General features: G+C 41.6%; 1 protein-coding gene across 26 annotated transcripts in view; it reads left to right on the forward strand.

The window, feature by feature from the left end:
• ANKS1B (ankyrin repeat and sterile alpha motif domain containing 1B) overlaps window positions 1-24,308 on the forward strand; it is a 1,105,044-nt gene that overhangs the window by 937,803 nt on the left and 142,933 nt on the right. For 2 of the 26 annotated variants that reach the window (XM_027592203.2, XM_027592206.2), the window contains exon 1: window positions 16,799-17,050. The exons of 22 other annotated variants lie outside the window; for them this stretch is intronic. The gene's annotated coding sequence lies outside the window, so the exon portion shown is untranslated. Of the gene's footprint in view, window positions 1-16,481; window positions 16,517-16,798; window positions 17,051-17,678; window positions 17,698-24,308 lie in introns of those variants that run through there. 2 more of the 26 variants (XM_027592204.1, XM_027592205.1) reach the window with 2 other exon arrangements.

The raw sequence follows: 24,308 nt of genomic DNA on the forward strand, positions 1-24,308 counted from the left end.
CTGAAAATCAAGGAGGGGGGGTGTCAGGTCAGTCCTGACAACCAGATTTAGCAGCATGGAGGCCGCTGTTCATCCTGACATGCCAGTGAATGTGACACCTGATTGGAACAAGTTAATGAGAGAATTGGAGACCCTAAGTACAGACTTGAGGAGTTTTACTATAAAGGGGGACAAAACTGGGTTGAATTGCAATCTGATATTTCATACTAAAATGCCTTGAAGCATGAAGTGGATGATATAAATAAATGAAGTGGTATATTATGATAAGATATAATGTAGAAGGTGGAGAAAAAAAGAGGAAATGTCCTGCCTAAAGGTGTTCTAATAAAAATAGAAACAAATAATAATAAGTGTCCAATAAAACATATCTCGAGGCCACCAGTTTGCAATGCCTGGACTAAATGATCTCCAAGGGCCCTTCCAGTCTAAAGTTCTACAAATCTAAGGTCATGTAATGTTGAGCCCCTGAGCTATAAATAGTCTTGCTTCCTTCTGAATTGGAGCTAAGTATTTGTCGTGATTCCCCCAGGATTTGTGATAGAATCCTTTTTGTTCTTAATCTGCCTATAAAAGCCAGAAACCAGTTGCAAAATGGAGCCTTCTCAGCGTAAGGGCCCATCCATCGAACAGACACATATTTATGAAGCAGTAGCTCTATGGCAGTCACTGTGTTATTTACCATAGCATCTCAGACCATCTCTACCTTCAAAGAGTTTATGGATCAGTGGAGGAAAAAAACAAGTAAACAGACACGTGGCATGGTGCTCTAGCACAGAGAAGCACGGTGTGGACGGTGGAGGATGCGCCTCACCCCAGCTGGGGGAGCAGGAGCAGGAGCAGGAAGGCTTAAGGGAAAAAAAAAGAAAATGATTTCTGGGCTGAGTGTGGAGGATTAATTGGAGTTCAAGAACACAGAAAGAGGGGAGGGTTGTAAACATGACTGCAGTGCTAGGCAGTTAGTTCTCCGGTGGCATGTGCTGGGGCTACTGTGGCGAGTGCTCTGGACCCCTCTATTCGGAGGAGTGCTGAAGGACAGATGCTCAGGGGCCTGGCTGCCTTGGTTCAGAATCTCAGTGCTGCCACTTACCACTGACCTTGAATAAATAAATATCTTAACCTCTCTGCCTTTAAGTTTCTCTGTCTCTGAGATGGAGATTATAAGAGTACCTACTTACTTAGTAGGACTCTGGTGAGAATTAAATGTGTTTAGTAAAGCATTTAAAAGTATACCTGGTACCAAGTAAGTGTGATGTGTTTGCTGTTATTATCAGGGAAAACTTTCAGGAGGAGGTAACACATAAAGGAAGAACAGTTTTCCAGGTAAGGAACTGGCAGAGGATGTTAGAGGCAGAGAGAGTCCCACAGGCAAAAGCACCCCAGGCCCTAGAGGTGCATCAAAGTGTTCAAGATGCCATGCTTTAGGCTGGAGAGGTAGATACAGTTAGGATCAGAGGCTTCTTTCTACCTTTGCTGGTAAGAAATGTCTTAGACAAGAAGAACTTGAGGGTTAGCTCTGATCAAACGATAGGGAGACTGTATGTAGCAGTGGGTAGAAGGTAGGGGAGTCACTTTTCTAAGGCAATAACCGGGACCAACCATAGAACAGACTTGTGACCTCATGTGCTTCACACACACAAGACTGTAGGAAGCATGATGGAGAATTCTCATTTGGCATGAATCCAGTAGCTCATCGACCCTGGATAAACTGCTGTCTTCTGTTTAAAAGACCACAATCCTGAAATTGATTATAGTCCAGGGTAGTGCATTAATTTCTTACAGCAAAAGTAATCCAGCTCATGCCCCTGCTTTTCCTAAGGAACCATTCGCTACATTTTTACTCAGTAAATATTTGGGGAGATTTGTTCTCATAATCTCAACATGTAGATTAGCTACTTCGGGCAGTATAGTTTACATTATAGTCCATACATCCAAACCTCCTCGGGCAGTGTAATGCTTTCTCTAGGTCCCTGAAGACTCTGGAATCATAGGATCATTATCTTGACCCTTTGATTCTACAAATACAGCAACAGCTGTTCTTCACAAAGGCATACATCCATTTTTTAACCCTAGAATCAGGCAGTAAATAGTTTTATAGTAAGTAATCCAAGGGAACTTTGGCTAGGATCTTGTCATTAATATAAAGCTCCTCACTGAGATATCACAGTTCAAAGAAAATCTACTGCAGGATTTTTATCTCCAGATGGTGATGATGGGGGTGTCATTGAAATCCCGTAGCCCTTCCTCAATGCTCCATATGTTGACAGAGAGCTCGTGCAGACATCTCCATAAATGTTACCTCTGTGTTTTAAGACTTCTGCCAGTGTTCTGCCTTACCATTCCGTATGATTTTCAGATTTGGCTACTTCAAGGACTAAGATGCTTCTTTGTTATTTCATATCTCCAAATCATATATTGGCACTGCTCTCCTGGTGATTGATAGATCCATAATCAACAAAACCACTCTAAAGTCAGAAATATTGAACTGATTGGTGGTAGAATGCTTCTCTTATGTCAATGAAGACATTTGGAAGAGTTGTGGCTTCATTGATGGTTACTGTTTTATGTACGACCATCACACCAAAACTAATTTTAAATGCACTGTTTATAATAAGTTTCTCCAAATTTATTAAAATTACCTGGATTCTTTCCTCTGCTGATGTGTACATTGCTTTACAGTTTGCGGTGACACTATTTCTGATGTATTTCATCTCCTAATTAAACTAAGTTTTCTGTTTTTCTGAACATTCAACATGTTCTCTGTATTTCCCACTGAAGATAATTCTTTTTCTTCTGTTCTTTTGGGATCCTGATGATCAAATGCATTTCAGGTACCAACAAGCTATATCTTTTGCTCCTTTGCAATTCTGTCCCATTTCCTCCTTTTTTATGTTCTTTATGTTTTAAATATTATTATCAGTAAGAGCAAACATTTATTGAATGTCCATTCTGTGGTGATGATGCTATGCTAAGTAAAATGAAGATTTATAAAATGGGAAGAATCACTATATATACACTGGGTGTGTGCATGTGTGTGTGTGTGTGTGAAAGTTCACTTCCTTTGTTTTGTTAGTCTCTCATTTAAAGCAAACCTATATTTCCTTTTAGCCTCCCTCATTTGAATTCTAAATGGTGTGTGTGTGTGTGTGTGTGTGTGTGTGTGTGTGTGTGTGTGTGGTGTTGCTGATAGTACTTTGTGAGCATATCTTGTTCAAAAAAGCAGAGATAGGCACAGAGTCTGTCAGGAAAAGTTAAAAAACCTCTACCTTCCCAACTAACCGTGGCCCACAGGCTGCTAATTAGCTTGATGGATCAGCACCTGGTCTGGTTATGAATGCTCAGAAGCCCATTGGCTGCTGGCAGCTGATGCCTGACTCCCTGAGGTTTGGAGATGTATCAACCCAAGCAGAGAGAACTGGCACTTGCTTAAAGGGTAACTGTAGCCAATTATTCAGGTGCTCCTTTGGACTTGACTTGGCTGGAGGAAGAACCATGCTTCCAGACACATTTGAGGCAGCTTTTCTTGCACAAATGTTGCATCTACCTGGCCCATTTTTCTTTTTTGGTGTCATTACAGTACAATGAGTAATGTCAGTACAACTCTACAATTATCTAAGGGATAACTAAGTTATGCCATGTGTTTTTTGTTCTTATGTTCTTGTTCTTCCTCCCTTTTTCTACTTTTTATTTGTTAGGAATGTTTTTAAAATCAATTCATCTTCTTCTTCTGATTTCAGTGGGGTTTTAAAATATATACAATGTGTAATGTTTGGTTTATATGACACTGAAACTCTAGATAGTCTGCTAAGGTTTCATTGACCAGAGGCTTGGAATTATATCTCGGCTTTGCCACTTCATAGTTGTAGTTTCTTGGCCTCTCTGAGCCTCAGATACCTCATCTGTAAACTGCAAAGACCAATTCCTACATCAAAAGGTTGTTGAAATGATTACACTAGGTCCTATTAGATTCTTTCCCTTAGCAGTTACTACTCACACTGATCAGCCCTCAACATTTGAATGTCTACTGTGTGCAGAGCCTGGTGGTGGAGCTCATGGGAAAATATAAACTAAAGAAAATATACATAGCTACTGTTATGCACCCCCCCCCAAAGTACATGGCCTGAACAAAAAGTGAAATCATCCAGAGGAAACAATCAAAGAATAATGTTATAACCCAGCACCAGCTCTATACTCATCTGGCAAATGCGTCCACACATGTTATTTTCATTTGTGCCAACATGGATGCGAACCTCGATACCTCTTTGAGACCCTCGCCCTGTTAATCTAATCACACACAAAAGCATTAGTCAGTTACTTAGTCCATACTGAAGATTTCAGATGATGGGAAGGTGGGGGTGTTTACAGCATAAACCCAACACAATTTAAAGCCTCATTCAATATTTCCAATTCTAAATGGCATATTGTCACTCTTCCCCAACAAAGCCTTTGCCCTCAGTGACTCCTCTTTCTTTACCACCTTTCTCCTGCGAACAATGCAAATTCCTCTCCTTGTCATTAAGTGCAGAAGTTAAGAAACCTTCTTGAGTTACCTGAGTACATCTGTGGAGAGGTTTCACCCTTTTCTTCACAGAGCTTATCAACTTTTTCTTCCAAACAAACGCAGTGCTAGAGTAATGCAGGTGAATACAATTTTCTCCGTATATCTCTCTATACACACACCATCTTATTCCATTCTCATAATATCCTTGTGAAGGTAGTATTGTATCAGTTTTACGATGAGAAAACGAAAACTGAGAAGTTGAGGACCACCCCAATGTATAAGCCCTTTCCCTCCCATACATTTGTTGTGAGGACTAAATAAGGTAGCATACCATTAAGTGCTTGCCCAGCGCAAGTCACAGAGAAGGAATGGTGGCCTCCAGTAACAGAACTAATAATGGCAGTGGACACAATAGTAGCAACACCCTTGTCCTATCTAGCTTGATGGTAGCATAATGAACGTCAACGGACAGGTTTGGCTACATAGTTTGCAGGACCCAGTACAAAAGCAAAATGTGAAGCCTGGCTAGGGGTAGGGAAGTCAGCCTCTGCATTCCACAGGCCCACCACCCCAACCTATGGCAGATGAGTGACCCCCCCTCCCGCAAGGGATAACAGTCTCTAGGCTAGTATGTGCTTGATATTTGAGTTGGATGTGAACGAGAGGCCCCTGCCAAGTCACCCACCATGTTGCCCACCAAACACACCATGAATTGCAGCTCAAGGCAAGGATAGCTGTTGCCTTGCCTATCCCAAATGCTGCAGGGTGGGTGACCCTCCACACCAAGACTACCCACCACCACTAGGGGGAGAAGAAAGGTAAGGGCTGGAAGAAGGCCAGCCCCTCCCTAGCCCCATCAATGCCACCTGACTCCTAACCACCGCCCCCTCCGGCCGCGGGCAAAGAGCAATGGTGGTTGTGGGGTGAGCCAGAGAGGGAATCAGCAGGCAGCACCCTAGGTAGAAGGAGGTAGGGAGCAGACAGCCAAAAACTCATCCCAGGAAGCAGGACCTCATGTAAGCTGAGGTTCTAAGCCCTACAACACATGGTCCATAGTCCCATCAGACTTCACTTACAAAACACAAATTCGAAGTTAAAAGTATTTGGAATGACAAGACCACCACTGCAGAGCATTGAACCAACTGCAGGGGCCTTCTTTTTTTTTTTTTTTTAATTTTATTTGTTTGAGAGAGAGAGTGAGAGAGAGAGAGAGAGCACAAGAGGGGGTAGGGTCAGAGGGAGAAGCAGGCTCCCGATGCGGGACTCGATCCTGAGACTCCAGGATCATGACCTGAGCCGAAGGCAGTGGCTTAACCAACTGAGCCACCCAGGCGCCCTGCAGGGGCCTTCTAAGAGCCAGGCCCTGTGGGATAGCATTAGTCACATGTCCGTGAGGCCAGCCCTGATCAACAATGAATATGCAAGTGCTTTAAAAACTTTTAATGCTGTATAAATGTAAAGTATCATTGCTGTAATAACTACTATGCAAAAATAGTATTAGGTCCTAGCAATTCTGTTGGACATTTACTTAGTAACCCAGATTTGTAAGAGCAAAAGTGAGCCCTAATACATTTGTTTTTTTCCCAGGGAGGAAGAAATGTTTCCGGATCCTTCTGAGTGATAAGGTGAAACCAAGTTTCCAGGGAACATCCTTGCACTCCCCAGAAATCTCCCTTGTAATAGATGTGTCAAGGCAGAGACCCCAATTCCTCCACAGATCAGAATTATGGATCCTCCCCTAAGTAGGAAAAAGTAACTCCTACCCTGGAACTCCCCTCAGCATCTGCTTCCTGCCACCCACCACCCCAGGCCTGACATGGGGTTCTCTGTCACACACTTTCCATTAACTCAGATTTTCAAACTCAGGGATGTCCCACTGCCTTGGTCACTCCTTGGTTTTATGGGTACTAGGCTGCAGACCTGACACTCTCACTCCTTACGCATAGATTTAGTTCCATATGTTTCAATATAGCAGATCTGCGGGGGCATTTTTGATATTTATAAAAGCATCCAATGATTCAGAATAAAGCAGTTATTAAGCAGCTTCTTGGTCTACATCATAATTAGAAAAAGCAGCTGAGAGAAAGTGGAGAAAACGCCAATTAGAACATTCTTATCCTCCATACCCACCAGGGACCCATTTAGAGCAAAGTAGTGATTTACCAAATGATAGCCTAATGTCCTGAAAGAGTTAATGTGGCTTCCCACATTACTTCTACCCAGACAGCCATTTCTGCCCCAGGGGTACACTGACTCATCCCATAGGTCCTGAAGTGTGGCTTTTCCCAGTGCAGAACTACAGACCCCACCCTAGTGCTCAATAGAAAGGGAGTAGCTATAGGTTCTCCCTGCCCCCATCAGAAACTTGAGGGAGCCTCTGTTCTTTCTTTCCCCAGGGTCTTTCTCTTGTGAGCCAGTGAGGGGGGCAGCAGACACCATCCCCAAGTGTCAGGCTGGGCATTGCTCTGCGAGGGAGAATGTTTTAGAGCAAAGCTGCTATCAGTCACTGTTCTGACAAAGCCCCCCTTCATAGCAGCTTGCCTGATGCAGCAGCTGTAGTGTCATGGGAGAAGACATGAGACTGGGAGGTAGGAATTTTGAATCCTAGCCATGGTTATGCTACTTACTAGCTGTGTGATCTTGACCAAGTCATTGGACCTCTCAGGGACTCCGCTGCCTCATCTATCAAATAAAAGCAATATTAGTAATACCAACCTCCGGGTTATTGTTTCAAGGATTAATTAAAGTAGTGTGTAAATATATTTTGTCAACTAAAAAATATCTTGGGGCACCTGGGTGGCTCAGCTGTTACGCGTCTGACTCTTGATTTTGGCTCAGGCCCTGATCTCAGGGTCATGGGATTGAGCCTTCGCTGGGCTCCCCACAGGGTGCGGTCTGCTTAAGATTGTTTCTCTCCCTCTCCCCTCCACCTCTCTCAAATAAATAAATAAATATTTTTTAAAAAACTCTTATACCTGTTTGTTAATTAAGGAAACATCATGGCATAATGAAAAATCATGGATCTCAGAGCCATACATTCTGGATTTAATTCTAGTGCTGTTTGATCTTGGAAAAATTACTTAGTCTCTCAGAGCCTTCACAATTTCTTCATCTGGAAAAAAGATGGTGCTAAAGTAATAACAAAGACCCTCCAGCATTGTTGAGGTAGTGCATATAAAGGCGTGGTGCTTGGTAGGTACACAAGATCAGGCACCTGGCTGGCTCAGTCAATAGAACATTGTACTCTTCTTGATCTCAGGCTTGTGAGTTTGAGCCTCACATTGGATGTAAAGATTACTTAAAAAAAATCTATCTATCTATCTATCATCTATCTATCTATCTATCTATCTATCTATCTATCTATCTATCTATCTATCTATCTATCTATGTAACCAGAGTAGGGACACAAGAAATATGCTTTCTCCTTTCATATCTCTTTGTATTCTCAGAAACATCTTCCACAGATATGCACTTCTTTTGGATCCTGGACCTCAAAGTCGGAATCCTGTGCCCTGAGGCTCAGGCAAACTCTGCTGCATCCTCATGCTGAGTTCTCTAGCTCCCTTCCTCTGCCTCCCAGGGTGTTGGCAGGAGAAGACAAGAGAGAAACCAATCTTGAGGGCTGAACATAAGCATGTTATTCAGACATGCAATGATGTGATAAAGGGTTATGCAAAAAATTGCATATACTTTTAAAATATTTGCTTTTGTTGTGCATCAAATTCTGTTCTTTAAAACTGATTCCATTAAAATATTTTAAAAAGTATAGAACTGTCATGTGCCCCCGGTCATTGACCCCATTGTTTTATTGCACCTGTTGAGACAACTAGCAGAACCTTCATCTTTTCCCACCCACGTTGTCCTCCCTATTTTTTCACCATCTGTCTAATTTCTGGAGGTCATTCTAGACTCCATTTTCTTTCTTGCCTTCAACCTCCATTCAATCACCAAGTCACGGAGATGCTTCACCTTTTTATCTCTGGTCCACCCTCATCCTCTTCACCCCCACCTCCACAGCCTGTACTTCATTCAGTCCAATATCATTTCTCATCTGGGTTTCTGCAGTGGCTTTCAAAATAATTTTTGTATCATAATGTTTTGAGAATTAAATGAGATAATAAATTTGCATTTATTAGCATAACATAACACATGGCCCCTGGCCCCTGGTGGGTACAAAATAAATGGTAAGACACAAAACTGTCAGAAAAGAGGATTTGGCTCAGTGTAAGAAAGTCTTTTGTAGCAGTAAAAGCCCCAAAGATGGGATACGCTTCTTCAGCTGGTAATGAACTCCCTAGCACTGGAAGAGTCTAAGTCTTTGTTGAGTGACTGTTCATTAGAAGTTGTAGAGGAGATTGAAACAGCATTAATTGCATTTAAGTTCCCTTCTGAATAAGTCAGGACACTTTCAGTTACAAGTGTCAGAAAATGAACTCAAAATGCCTGAAGCAAAACAAGGAATTTAGTGGCTCATATTGATAAAATGGAGAGGTTTCTTTTAGGCAGAACTGAAGAAGCCTTGAAAGCTATCCCTGGAATCACTCAGTCTCTCACTCCATGTCGCTGCTCTGCTTTCCTCTACGCTGGCTTTACCCTTAGGCAGACCCTCTCCACGTGATGGCCCCTGGAAGCTGCAGGCATTAAGCCCAGCACACTAACAAGTTCAGTGTCCCCAACTTAGAAACCTCAATGAAAAGAGAGCTTCTCTTTCCCAGTATTCCAGCAGAATCCTGGTCCTAAACTACCCTGAAAGATCCCCTGTGACTGAGTGACAAAATCCTTTGACTGGCCAGTGGATCATGGGTCCACTCTGTGGTCAGCTCTTCTAGGATTTTCTAGGATTTCATGGCTGAGGGCTGAAGGAGTGGGTCTCCAGTGAAAAATCAGACAATTGCTAACAGAAATAGAAGGGACTGGGTGTTGAGCAAGAAAAACAGTGGGCATCAACCACAACTTCCTATCCTAAGATTGTTATTCCAATCCAAAATTATTTTCCAATATTTATATGTAATTCTTTCTCCCTTTGCCCCTCTAGTATATGTTAACAGCCTTAATAGACACTGCTGAAGAATTAGCATAATGATATACATAATTACCATCAAATGATAGGCTATCTTGTCCTACATAAAATCCTGTGGAGGAAAAACAAACAAACAAACAAACTCTTTTTTATGAGTCTACATTAGAAAAAGGTTCTGTCCACTCCCAGGGGCATGAGCTGTTCCTCACTTATACAGCTGATGAGCACACTAGAAGGTACTACGGAAAGGAGCTTTGTTACTTAGTTGAGTTGGTAAGTTGGAGTAGCCTCTTGATTCTAAAGACCTATGAATTAATCCTAGGGTGAACTTCTAGTTGAATAATTATTGTGCAACAGGTAGCATGCTAGATTTTTATATGGGTGCACTCATTTAACCCTTAAAGCACAATTATCCGTATTTCACAGAGGCAGAAACTGAAGTGCAGCAAGATTAAGTAACTTCTCAGGGTCTACAGCTAATAAATGATAGAGTCACATTTGAATCCAGGTCTGAGCCCATGGCCTTTTTCTATACATTGAACTACCTCCTTGAGGACCCCAAGTATAATCTCCAATGTGCTATAAACCATATTCTTCTGAATCAAAATTTGAATCAAAAATCAAAATTCTGAATCAAAATGGTCTGTCTGACTCACTTAAAGAGGGTTGCCCTGGGAAGTCCGGAATGTATGCCCACTTAGTAAAACAGACATCCAGATCAGGTTACTGGAGCATTGCCCTCTCATGGCTAACCTTGCTGCAAGTGTTGAGCACAGCTGCTCTGTTGGTTAAAGGTGTTAGAGGGATGAAGTACTTAACACCTGTGTTGTGAGGCTAGAACTGATTTCCAGGGGCTGGTTGTAAGCAAAAGCTGCAAGCAAATGTCTTAGCTATGGCTCAGTGGAGCTGTGTGTGGCTCAGGCCTTGAATGTAGTTAACATCCAAAAGAAGTCCCTAGGTCTTAATTCAGAAGACTGGGGCAGAACATTCCTGGCAGATGGCCTCTGTGTTTACATTCATTCCCCCTGGATTCCAAGCCTGCTTGCCTTCAGGAAAAAGTGTAAATCCCTTCTGCTCATTCTGGGTTGTGTTAGCTTGGTAGTAAATATGCCCATGGTTAATAGGCAGTCTATGAATTGTTTTAAATTTGCTATCCAAATAAAGGAATTTTTCCACAGCAAAAGTATGATCATGCAATAAAAATAATAAGATCTCTAAGCAGTGGAAGTCAACCTATACCTTATTTATCTCATTAATGTCAAGGAAACCCTGAGTATAAGGGAGAATTGTCCTGCCTCTCTGGTAGACATACCCCACCAATAGCCACAGATACCCGTTCACTACTCTGAGCCTTCCCTGATGCCTACCTTTTATAGAACTTCATGATCCTGTTTCTTCCCCAGTACACAGGGTCTGTCTCTCTGGCTTATGTCCCAAGCTCTCTATCTACACACACCAACTTTGGTTTTTCAAAATTCAACAGCCTGCTTTCTACATGTTGAAAGGTAAGGTTCCACCATATCATGATTATAAGTCCATATTCATATCTTTTACATAGCTTAGTTCTGAAGTGTCTTTTTATTAGAAACTTGTTCACATAATTAAAAAGATTTATTTGAGGGTGGAGTTTTCTAAAATTTTTCTAGCCTAGCAATGGGTCATGCTTCATCCCTCAGTATAAACTGGAAAATGTGGGTGCTGTCCAAAGTTCTTTGATAATTCTACATGTAGGTCTAGTTGATGGCATCCCACTCCCAAGCCATCTAACTATCAGGAAATCAGCAGATAGCAAATCCATAGCTCTTGTCCTCACCTCTCTCCTGAGCTTCAGATTTATATTCCTTTTGCTTTCTGCATGTGTCTATGTGGAGAACAACTAAAATTCGACATGTCCCAAGCTTTCTTTCACTTGTTTGACAAATATTTTCCTAATGCCTGTTTGGGGTCAGAAGGTAAACATAAATAGAGGATCACATAAGCAGGGTCCCTGACTTCATGCAGTCTTATAGGGAGACCCATAACTAAATAATTACCAAAAAGAATAATAATAAATGCTATATTAGGGAAAGCAAAGTTACTGTGAGAGCAAAAGAATTTTGCCTATGCCAGTGCAGAGATGTATAAAAATTTTCCTGGAATAAGTTACATATTAGTTGAAATCCATAAGGATAAACTGGAGTTACTCAGAGAAAGGGTTCCACAAAGTTAGAGTCCATCGGTAATCTACCTTCCTACCCCTCAGCTCCCAACTCAAGTTTGACATCACAGGCAGTCAGTAAATCTTGATATAATGAGAAGTACTTTTATGTCACTACCTTTAAAAAAAATCATTCATGTGGTATAAAGGATCATGGGACAGCTCTGTCTAGTGAATACACATACAAATACAAGACTTAAAACAAGCATTCGCTAAATGGAATCTAAGTTATCAGAGCTTTGATAGAAAGTCAAAAGGTTCTCCCTCTCTCTTACTATCTCATCACCTTTTAATCCTATTTATATCAGAGAATTCCTCCCTGGACTTTGTTTACTGACCTGAGATATTTCCAGCTTTAAGTTTTATATGCCTGGCATTATAATTCTGAAGGACAGAGGCAGCTTCTGTGTAAGTAGGTTTGTGCCATGCCTGCTTTTAAATAATTTTAAAGTATTTTTTCTTTGCTCAGAAATGCTCAAAACAAATTAAAAGCTGTGAGATAAATAATGTAGGATATTAAGCTAACATTGAAACAAGAAAGATCTTTTCCTTTAATATTTTTAAGTATGAGAGGATTTCTTCCTCCAAGAATCTCAAGGCAGTTCTCTTAAATATATAATTCTAGTTGGCTTAAGACCAACAGTCATAAATAAATTTGTATTACATCATGGAATTACATGTTGATCCATGAAAACTGATCTCCCTAGTTTCAGGGAGATCCAATAGATCCATCTGGATCTATTGAGAGAGGAGAGCCTACCTTTTTATTCATTGTCTTCCTAACTCAGGAAGCGGTCATCATACTAGATTTGCATGATTCCACTACATAGCTCCAGATAAAAAAATCAACACTGGTTGGCTCATTTCCTTTGCTTTCCTGGAAATTTTACTAAAACATTGAATCCTTTCCTGGTTGAGGTTGCTATCATTGAAGGCAATAGGCATCTATCTCTATTCTATTTCAGAACTCAGACATTTTTATCAAGGTGCATACCTTGATACTGTGAATGTGGCAGGTATACAAAAAAAGTTTTGCCAAAAACACTTGAGCTAACATTGGTGGGGGGGTCATTATGTGCCAGATACTACAGTTAGTACTTTATAAAGTAAGTTAGGGCTCAATCAGAGAAATAGAACCATGGTAGATATACACCAGATTTATTGCAGGAAATTGGCCTATGTAATTGTGGGAACTGGCTAGGTAGTCTGAAATCTGTAGGGTAGGCCATCAGGAAGGGCAGGCTGAAACTCTAAGGCAGGGGCTGAATTTGCCATTCACAGACAGAGCTGCTTTTTCTTCAGGGAAGCCTTATCTCTGCTCCTAAGGCCTTTTAACTGATTGAATCGATCAGATTATCTAGAATAATCTCTCTTAAAGTCAACTGATTACAGACTTTAATCACATCTACAAAATACTTTCACAGCAACACCTAGATTGTGTTTGATTAAGTAAATGGGGACTATAACCTAGCCAAACTGGCACATCAAAAAAGAGCACCACACATGTGTAATCTCCTTTTCTCCTAACTACAGCTCTATGAAGTAATTTCCATTATTATCATAAACCAATATCTAATATATTATCATATATTATCATATCACATTATCCAATATAACATATATGGTATATTACCATATAACAGTTTTACAAGGTGGAAAGATAAGGCTCGAAAAACTTAAGTAACATACTCAAGATTACAAAGCTATTAAGTGAAATTGCCATTACTTGAACCCATAGGTCTGATTCCAAAATTGGGAGCTTAATTAACTACTGCAAAATACTACATCAAAACAAATTCTATTCCTCTAAATTTATACAAAGGGACTCATATTAGTGTTTTACATATCTCTTTGAGAACTTACCGTCATCTTCAGACTTTGCGAGACTAAAATATTCAACATAGTCTTCTGGATAATTTTTTTTAATGCAAAGAAAGAATACAGGAGATTGGGGAATTCCAAATGTTAGTCCCTTCTGATATCAAATTGCTGTTCTTAAGTAAGTAGTTTATGTTAGAGAAGGTTGCATTCTTGATGACTTGGAATGGATGCTTTACTTTTCACTGGGATATAGGGAAGTTGGGAGTTGGTGCTATAAGAGTTTTTTCTAAATTGTTTCATTTTTCAAGGAACAGTATATTACTTAATATAACCAGTGTACTAAAAACAAAATGTGGATTCCCCAAGTAAATGAACACGAGGCTATAGTTCATATTTTAAATAATATAAATTAGAAATTAACTGACTTTTAGCAAAAATATAAAATTACTGAAGGAAGAAATAAGTCTGGCATTGAGTATCCTGGGGCACCATAATATCATGCTAAGTGTCTGACCAAGTGGCAAGAATTCATGGTTTTGCTCCTGTCTCTAGTTAGGGTAGGTCATTAGGCAAGTGACTTAACCATTCTTGGCATCAATTTCCTTTTCTACAATATGAGAGGGTTTCAGAAGATAATCTCTTATATTCTTTATGCTGTCCTAGAGCATTAAAATGTCTAAAATTTCAACTATAAGTAGGGGCTATTTTAGTGCCAGAGAGTAAAAAGTCATTCTTTTGCGGATTAATGTTTTTTACCCAAACCAGTAGGAGACTACACTGATAAAACCTTTATATTTTAATATGCATACCTAGATGTTATTGCCAAATTCCATTAGTGCCGGGATGAAGTTAATTTCCAGGTCTTTAGTATTTAATATATGAGCTGATCATGCTGAATGGAGCATCAGTGCCAGCTACCATGGACAGCAACTCTTCCTCCCCTCTCCCTCAAGTTTTCACTAGCCAAGCACAAATGCTGACAGAGAATTCGATTTCTATCATTCTCTAGAGGTGGCACAGACACAAAAAGGCCTATAGGTCCCAAATGACTCTAGAGTGCAGAAGACTTGATGATACAAAAATGAGAGCACACCTCCTTTCTAAAGAGCCTGTAGTTCCTTGCTAACAAAGGGCATCTTTTGGACAGAGCCCAATATTGTTGCTGGAGAACAATGTCCAGAAGAGAATGATGCCCTGAGGAATGTCATTCTTCAGTCATTCACAGGATTGGAAAACCAAGAAAACACCTATCCCACCCCAAGTCTCATGTGTTCGGTTGCACAGTGAGAAATAGAACTAAATAGCCTGACTCCTAAGCCCATTGAAAGCTTGCTGATCTCAAAAAAACCAGAGAGATGCAAACATGCCCCAGTCAAGAAGGCAGATCATGTCCAATCTGTTTCTCTTTCTATATATGTAAGATGTAAAATCAAAGAGCTTCACGAACTCCTTCTGTAAAGGAGAAATCATTTGTATATGGTTAAGTGCTCACACTCTCGGGCCTCACAGGCCTGGGCGTATATCCTGGCCCTGGCTCTTGCTAAAGGGATGGCTTCAGAATATACTATTAACCTGAATCTCACAAAAGCACACAATGACATGAAAATAGACAAAACAGTGGACATTTCATGTTTCTTGTTTAAGGAAATGAATGCTGTCCCATAACTATGAGCCGCAGATCTAAGCCTTTTATTTTTCATCTGTAAAGTGGGGATAATAATAAAACTTACCTCATAGGGTTCTGAGAATTAAATGAGATAATTTACAGACGCCTGGCAAATTATAAGTGCTCAGTAAATGTTGCATAGTATTTAAAAACTGATTCACATTTCTATTTTAGTGCCTGACATTTGCAGTTGATCAAAATCTTTATTTTCTTTGGTCTTAAAACAATAAATGTGCACTCTTAAAGTTTAGAAACTGAAAGTACCCTGAGAAACAGACTGATTAGTACTGTTGTAGTTCATCGGAATGTTGTACATTTTCTTAACTATTTGAAGTATCTCATTCCAAACTATTTTTCACAGACAGGTTGGGTGCTGTTACCTTGTTTTCAGACGATGGGTATCCTTTGTGGGAATCTGCGGTTCTTATCCCAGACTAAGTGGGCAACTCACACTTTTGGACGGAACGTTGAAACACCAAAGAACTGAAGTGCGTGGGTTGCCAGCTATGTTCATTCAAACGTTATGGAAGTAAGCAGTCTGTAAACCACACATTATTTTTATTTATCCATGGCAAGGAAGAACTATTGGGATTTTTAAGAGTGGGTGAAAGGCCTTGTCATTTGAGGTCAGGTGCCCCTCATTTAATTGGCATGATTTTGAAGAGAATAAATTTATACAACTGTTCGTAGTAGTACAATGGTAACTTTGGTGGAAACCGGGGGCAGGGATGAAGGGTGTGTTTGAACCGTACCAAAATCTTAACTAAAAATGTTAACCTAACCGTGGCCCTCTGGTTCTCCTGGGGGCTGATCGTTCCTCTCAGAGAACCGCTGGAACGCTAGTCGCTCGGGTGGTGCCACCAGTCCACTCAAGTGGAGGATGGCGGTGGCCTCTCCAGCGTCGTGAACTCGTAGCAGCTCGGTTGGTGGGAGCAAACCCTAGGTGGCCTCGGGAGTAAAGTGGGACCTTCTTTCTCCCCCTCTTCCCCCTCCCCTTCCCCCCAGCGGCTGCGACGGCAGTGACGGCGGCGGTGGCGGCTGCTGCTACCGCTGCTGCCGCTGCCAAGCTGGTCACCTGGGCGCCTGCGGAGCTGCCTGGCTGCCGCCGCTGCGGCGGCCTCTCGGAGCGCTAGGAGGAGGCGGCGAAGAAAGAGAATATCCATAGTAACACAGGATGCGCCGGGCGCCGAGCAGGAGCGAGTGCGGGAGGAGGAAGCCCCCGCGCGCCAGCAGCCCGCGGTGCTAGGCGTTCTGCAGCCCCCGCGCGCCGCGCCCGGGCCCGCGTCGCTCTCGCAGTTAGGGTCTGGCTGAGTGGTAAGCCCTCCCCGACAACTAAGCCGACACCTCCCACCGCCCCAGCCGCCCGCCCCCGGGAAGCCGCAGCAGAACAATGGAGAGCGCCGCCAGCAGCCCTGGAGACGGCACTCGGGGGAGGACGCGCCGCCGCCGCCGCCGCCGCCGCCGCCGCCGCCGCCGCCGCCGCCGGGGCTGGCGCGCGCCGCGTGGGGTCGGGCGCGTGCGAGGGCGCGCGGCGGGGTTGGGGGCGCGGCGTGGGGCGCGCGCGCGCGCGGGCCCGGGGAGCTGGCGGGGAGAGCCCGGCGCTCGGCGCAGCGCGGCGCGGCGCGGCCAGGCTCGGCGCCTCTCCCGCCCCTCCTCGGCGCGCTCGCCCTCGCCTCGCCGCTCGCTTTCGCTGGGGGCGCCCAGAAAGATGCTCAGAGGCAACGGCTAGGGGAGCGGAGGTTCCAGCCACATGTCCGCGTCCACGGGGGCCAGAGCCCGCCAGCCCTCGCGGATCCCGGCTCGCAATCAGCCCGCGGCCGCTGCCGTCCCTAGTGCCGACCGGCTCGGGTGAGTAGCGGGGTGGCAGCTGGCGGCGCGGGGCACAGCTTCCCCCCGCTGCCCACGGCCCCTGCTCGCCAAGATGCGGTTGCGAGAAGTGGAGCGGTAGCTGGGGCAGGAAAGGAAAAAGGAAGCTGGGTCGGAAAATCCGGGAAGGCTGCGGGAAGGTTTGCCGGGGCATTTGTTGCAGCCCAGGCTAGCGGTCTCTACTGTGCGGGCTTTTTTTTTTTTTTTTTTTTAAACGTGGTTTGGTTATTGGTTTTCCCCCACCTCCCACCCCCCGGGTTGGGCACATTTTCCCTTTCCTCATCTTCGCGGTTGCGAGGAGTTTGAAGCGGTAAATTACTGGAGGTCTCTCCAAATGGTTTGACTTTCACGAGTATATATTTTCCAAAGGTCATTTGTTTTCAAAATTAAAAAGCCAGGACAACCCATGCAATTTCCAGGTGCGCTTTGAATCACCTTTGAGGAGTAGCAGGAAGAATAGACCCTGGAAGGGTTGGTTTTGAGCGTGCCCTCTCTCCTCGTGTTTTTTATACGTTGATTAATCGGAGGGGGACGTGGACGTGGACGTGGACGTGGACGTGGACCTTCCAATGGAACGCCTTGGAGAGCAGTAACAGCAGCAGAGACTGCAATTTGCTGCTTTCGTGAAGGTCGGGTCAGCATTTCTATTGAAATCCCAATTTCCGTGGTTGTAACTTGGATGTAATTTTACTCCAGGCTAAAACTTGCCAAAGCGAAACAAGGACTTGTTTTTGTAAGGATACTGCCACTGCCGCGTGTTTTTGTTTGTTTGGTTGGTTGGTTAGTTTGGTTTGGTTGGTTGGTTAGTTGTTTCTTTTCTCTCCAAGAATACCAGCTGTCTGCAAACATAAGCCCCTAAAACAAATAGGCAGCTCAGGAAGGCTTTGCATTTTCAGAGATTGACCAGGAAGGCTAGTACTCACTGCAGTTATCATTTCTCCTCTCCAAGTGACTGAGATGTTAGTTTTAGAAGACTAAAAATTCAGTCCCCGTGCTGCATATATATACCCAATATGTTGTATCTGTAGAATGGATGCATAAGAACTTTGAGGTCTTTAATGACTCTTAGATACTTATATTAGTATACTTGCTATATGGGCTCTTGCATCTGGAAAGACAGAATTAGAAGAAATAGTGTTGGAAGGGCTACATGAGGAATTTAGGTACAACTGAAGACTTTTCTGAACGTTGACCCAAGCTACTAAGGGAGTCTGCAATTCTCTTCTGAGAGTCTTTACAATAGGGTAGATTCCTGTTGAAGTTTAGAGCCAGAAGGGAAAAGACGAAAGAATATTAGGAAACGTCTCAGAGGTTGCTTCGAAACCTGTGTGTTCTTTGTACTCCGCAAATGAGCTTAGGCAAGGAGATGCCAGTGGTGTCTGGGTTATTTGAGTCCATACTGTTGATGGCTTTGTGACAAAATAGGCTGTAATGACTTGTGCTGGCTTTATTCCACCGTAAAGCCTTCTTCAGAAGTGTTCCGTTCTGTTGTTCTGTCAGTCGTGAGTAACGCTTGGTGTGTTGATGGCAGTGATCCTCCTGGACTGAAATGGTGGAGAAAGGAGTAACTAGTATAAATGAAATTAAAACAGATGCATGCTACCTAGGAGACTCAGTGACAGTGATATACAAAAACATTGTTACAAAGACTTTTTGAAAGCTTCAGAATGCAAAGGGAGATACAATTTTGGGGAAAAGCAGTGAAGAATTAGAGCTCCTTGTTCAAGGATGGGAACTTTGTCCTGCAGTTGCTAATTGCCAAACTCAGTTTTACTGCATTGGAATTACTTTGCTTGATGCGCTTTGGCATTTTTAGTAGAAGCAATATTTTTTCCTTGATCAGTGATAGCAGGGTGACTATACATCCTTGTATCAGGAATGAAAAACCTTATATATTGTTACAGTTCTATTAAGGGGAACCAGAGACAGAGAACAAAGTGTTTTGTCTCTACTGGGAGATCAAATCTCCATTAAAATAATTTTGAAATATAGCATGGTGCAGTATTAAGTAAGATACTTTGGGGTAATGAATTTTTAACAAAACTGTATCAATGCATTTATTTGTCAGCAATTTAAAGTGACAGTCGCCGAGCAGTTACTAACAATCTAAAAGTTTGCAGGTGTAACCAATTCTGTATACGTATATTGAATTCTGATACATTTCTTGCTAATAATTTACTGAAATGGTACAGTAGGTTTGAAATGTTAGGGACTTGCTTTCTTTAAAATAGTAGTATTTGTTTAAAAGCACTCTACATGTTCCAAATAGAGTATAAACTAGTAGACAGTACATTATGCAGGAAAGGCATTCCCAATAATCATTTGTGATGTTATTACTCTATTGTAAATGTTGGCAGATATTTTCCAGCTTATTATCAAGTCATTCTCATTGCATCATTCATTGAGTAAGCATTTTTGAGTACCATGGGTTTTAAAGCAGGCTTATCCTTTCTCTAAATGTAAGGCAGACACGTTCTCCAAATGTTTTATTGAAATAAATGCTTCAGTATCATCAGTGTTTATAGCACTGGCAGAGTCTGTAGAGATACCGGGTAGAGTTTATTGATGTCCCTATTTCTGACCAGATGCTAGTGTCAACATATGTCCCAGAAATATCCATCAAGCCAGTTAATGTCCCGGGAGGAATGAACAATTAGCAAAATTAATTTGGAGATCTGCTTGATTAAAGTCATTAATGGTCATGCGTAAAACATTTGTATTTCCATAGATATGTTTGATTTTTACATATTTTGGACTTAGAGCAGTAACTCAGATTTAGGATTTCCAAGTGCCAATACCAGTAGTCAAAGTACTAGGTCTTTCACAGGCTACCAGTGTCAGCATTTCTCCATGACAATGGAAGTGTGAACAGAATCCAGATTTACCAATTGGCTACCTATTTTTTTCCTTCCATGGACAATAGACAAGAACAAAGCATAAATGTTTACCATTGACTTTAATAGCAATGTATATCAATAAGCCTTGGAAAAAAATTATTTCATACGTATTTCTTTGAGTTAAAGATTACATTAGCTATGATGTCTTTACACTTATATTGATATTTGGTTTCTTTAAAATGATTGTTTTCAAAGTACAATACTGTCAATATATTTAATAATTTGCTTGAGAAAGAACATTTACATGAGTGCATTTATCTTCCCACATAACTGTCAATAATGCATTGTTCCAGAAATCTATTTTTATGTAGATGTAATTTTCATGTAAAAATTAACCTTTCTTATAACTCTAGTGTGAGACGAAAACCATGCTTGTTCATCTGATTTCTGCTTTCTCCTCATACAATCATGAGATGGGTTTTTTTTTTTTTTGAGTCAAATATGATTAAGCTGAGTCATTTTTTTTCCTTTAAAAAACTGTGAGGATAGATTAGCTTACTTAGATTAATTCCCTAAAAATTTGTGTCTTTAGCACATATCTCCTAGTTGTGATTTTTACAAAGCAAAGACTTAGGGACTGTTTACTGGTGGTTTTCTCTCATGAGAACAGGAGGAAATGCAGAGAAGACCAAAACAAAACTTGAACTGGAAGAAGCAAAAATGTATGTTCTGATCCCCCTTGGTTACCAAATACCTGATAGTACAGTTTTAGGTAAATCTCAAAACAAAGTTGTTCTATAAATGACTTTTATGGATACATCTCTTTTGGGTTTGGAATTAATGAAACTGAACGGAAACTACTGACCTCACAGGACCAGCCACAAGGACACACTCTGGAAGATCAAGGATTGCGTTGAGATCTTCCTGGAGGCCCACATTTGCATGCTGTGGCACCTCTGTCACCACAGACAGCTGCCTTTGCAGAGCATGGGAGGACTGGTAGAATCAGTGGGTGCCCCGAGCATCATCTGACTGCCCCTTGGCCATATGTTTAAATGGTACTGGGGTTAACGTTGGTCAGGGTTAGGTTTTTGTGGCCATTTTAAAACCAAGACTCTTGGCAAGAGAAAAATTGTACTTTAAGACTCTTTGAGCATCCTCTCATTTTAACACATGTCAATTAGAATAATTTTTTGGTAACTGTGAGTTTTATGGTCGATTTTGGTTTTAATTAAGGCTTCAGAGTGACTCGCATAGAGTTGTAGCTGCAACAGGTGGTATGTTTTGTGTTGTATGATGTTCATAAAAGTCTTATGTCCCTGTGTTTAGAAATCACGACCATGTTGTAGTTATTTTTCTAGAAATATAAGATGTAAGTGTAAAAATAAGCTGCTTCTCTTTATCTCCATGATTCACTTCTCCAGAAAAGACTTGCCGACCATATGCAGTATCTCTTGGCTCTTAATGCATTTTTTTTTTCTGTCCTAACTGTCAACTTAGTATAAAAATAATTGGTTCCAATTGTTTTCTTGTAGTATAGCTTTCCCTCCAGAATGGAAGGTCTGGCATTGCCTCCCAAACATCTCCCAGGGGTTGGTTGATACTCCTGATATGAATGATGCTATTTATTTCACCCTACTGGTAGATTAGTCATAAAAACTCTTGCCAAACCAAATTTGGGACAAAGCTTCAAATTAAAAATATATAGTCCCTCCCAAGTTCCAACATTGTTTACACACTGGCTCTTCCTTCTTTTACCCACCCTAAAGTACTCTGGTCAGGAAAACTGTCTGGGAAGATGAAATTTCCTCATGGCTAGTGGGAGAACCTCTTTCCTCCATCATCTCCTAACCATTCACCACTGACTTTTTCTCTCCTCTCGTTCATTGCTCTTAGGTCAGGTAGCTTTCAGATCACACATACCCCTTCATCCCTTGCCTTGGTCCCCTCTCTTAATGCCTCCAGAATACCACTCTAGTTTTTCCTGTTTTACATTTTTGATACAAACAGTGACCCACCTCATGAGCATTCAGGGTGGTACTAGTGACTAAAGATATGTCTGTTATCAAAGGAGCCAAAAGCTCTACATTTTTAAGTGAGCTTATATGCAATAAAAAACCAGAACCAGAAAGCTCTCCAGCCCTTGAAAATGCTCTGAAGTCTCCTTCAGAATACCCACGAATGTCTCCACCCTCATGAAAGATAAATAATAGTTGTCATTTGTCCATATTTAAATAAGTTAAAATATTTCTTTTTAATTGTATATTATGCCAGTGATAATTCATCGTGTTGATTTTCTTGTATTTTTGTTGCACATATGCAGAATTTTATTCCACTGTGGGTCCAGTAGACTTTTGTGGGCTAACTTTGATATTTAATTATCATTTATACTGTAGCTTATTTGAAGGAACACGCATTCTGAATTCTAAGCAACTGACTTAAAAGACAGCTTTGCAAATTCAGCCCTTCCTTTAAAGCTTAGAAACAATCTTTGTGTGTATTCATTCACTTGAGAAATATTTATTGGATGTCTGCTATCTTCTAGAAATATTTATTAAATGTCTGCCTGCTTAGGGCAGGAAATATACTAGTGAACAAAATAGACAAGGTTCTGGTTTTCTAGACCAGATAGTTGGGAAGGAGTGACACAAAACAAGTCAATAAATAAATGGAGAAGATAATCTCAGGTAGTGATAAGTGCTGTGAAGCCATACTGCAGGTGAAGTGCTTGAGAGTTTCCTGGAGGGGAAGGATGCTACCTGAAAACATTTGCTCAGAGATGGTATCCTGGAGACAGTGCCTCTCAGAGACCCGGATGGTGAGCAGGAACCCACCACGCAGAGATGCTGGGGAAAGAGCGTTCCAGGCAAAGGGAACCGCATGTGGAAAAGCCTTTGGGGGACCAAGAGCAGTGTGTTCGGGCAGCAGGGAGTAGTCCAGTGCGGTTGCAGGTCAGCCTTCCCAGGTGTGGCAAAGAGTTTGTGTTTTATTCTAAAAACAGTGTGGAGCAAATGGAGAACGGAAAGCAGCGGTGTGATTGTTGTACCTTTGAAAAGAATCCACTGGCTGTTTTAGGAAGGCTGGATAATACTAGGGCATGAGCTGACACAGAAAGACCACGTAGAAGACCACTAAAGTAATTCAGGGGAGGGGCTCCTTGGTGGCTCAGTCGGTTAAGCATCTGCCTTCGGCTCAGGTCATGATCTCGAGGTCCTGGGATCGAGTCCTACATCAGGCTCCCTGCTCAGCGGGGAGTCTCCTTCTCTCTATCCCTCTCCTGCTCCCCTTGCTTGTGCTCTGTCTCTCTCTCTCTGTCTTTCTTTGTGTCGAATAAATAAATAAATATATCTTCATAAATAAATAAATAAAGTAGTCCAGGGGAGAAATGACACTGATTTGGACTGGGCTGTGGCCATAAACAAAGAAGAGATATGTGGAAAGAGTCAAGAGTTATGGAAAGTCCCTATCATAGTGGGAAAAGCTTTTTGAAATTCTACAAATATAGGAAAATACAAAGAAGAAAATAATAATTCTCCATAGCTCACACCACCCAAAGTAACATCTGCTAATATCTTGGCATTTTTAAGGAAAATAATCACTGTATTGTTTTTGATATTTCGATATGTGGCCATAACTAGGCAGTGCACACAAAGCAAATACTAAACTCTTCAGATTACCCTAAACCCCACCACCCAGAAATAACCATTTATAACATTAGACTGAAATCATTGCAAGCATCCTTCTATGCATATATGCAAAGGGAATGATAAATGGATGCATGAATAGAAAGAAATACTTTTATAACAATGGCAATGATGGAATCATACTGGAAATGCTCTTTTAAAATAAAAAGCATTAAAATTTAATTTCTTTATATTTAACAGCAGAAAAAAATGGAGGTAAGAAGAAGTAAATAATTCTTAAACTTTAAGCAGAGGTCTCTTTACTACAAGAATTATTTCCTAAAAGTTCTCCCCTTATGCTTAAGACAAATGGTTATGGAAAATGCTAAGTGGTTTGAGCGGGAGTGAACTGAGATTTTGTGGGACTTGAGAATTGAGAATTTGGGACTCCTTTTTAAGAAAATGGAGTATAGGGCACCTGGGTGGCTCAGTTGGTTAAGCGACTGCCTTTGGCTCAGGTCATGATCCTGGAGTCCCGGGATCGAGTCCCACATCGGGCTCCCTGCTCAGCAGGGAGTCTGCTTCTCCCTCTGACCCTCTTCCCTCTCGTGCTATCTCTCATTCTCTCTCTCAAATAAATAAATAAAATCTTTAAAAAAAAAAGAAAATGGAGTATAATTCAATGGAATATTACACAGCCATAGGAGGGATGAAATCTTGTCATTTGCAACAACATGGATAGATCTAGAACGTATTATGCTAAGTAAAGTAAATCAGACT

The sequence above is a fragment of the Zalophus californianus genome, chromosome 9 (genome assembly GCF_009762305.2).
Source record: "Zalophus californianus isolate mZalCal1 chromosome 9, mZalCal1.pri.v2, whole genome shotgun sequence".
NCBI lineage: Eukaryota > Metazoa > Chordata > Mammalia > Carnivora > Otariidae > Zalophus > Zalophus californianus.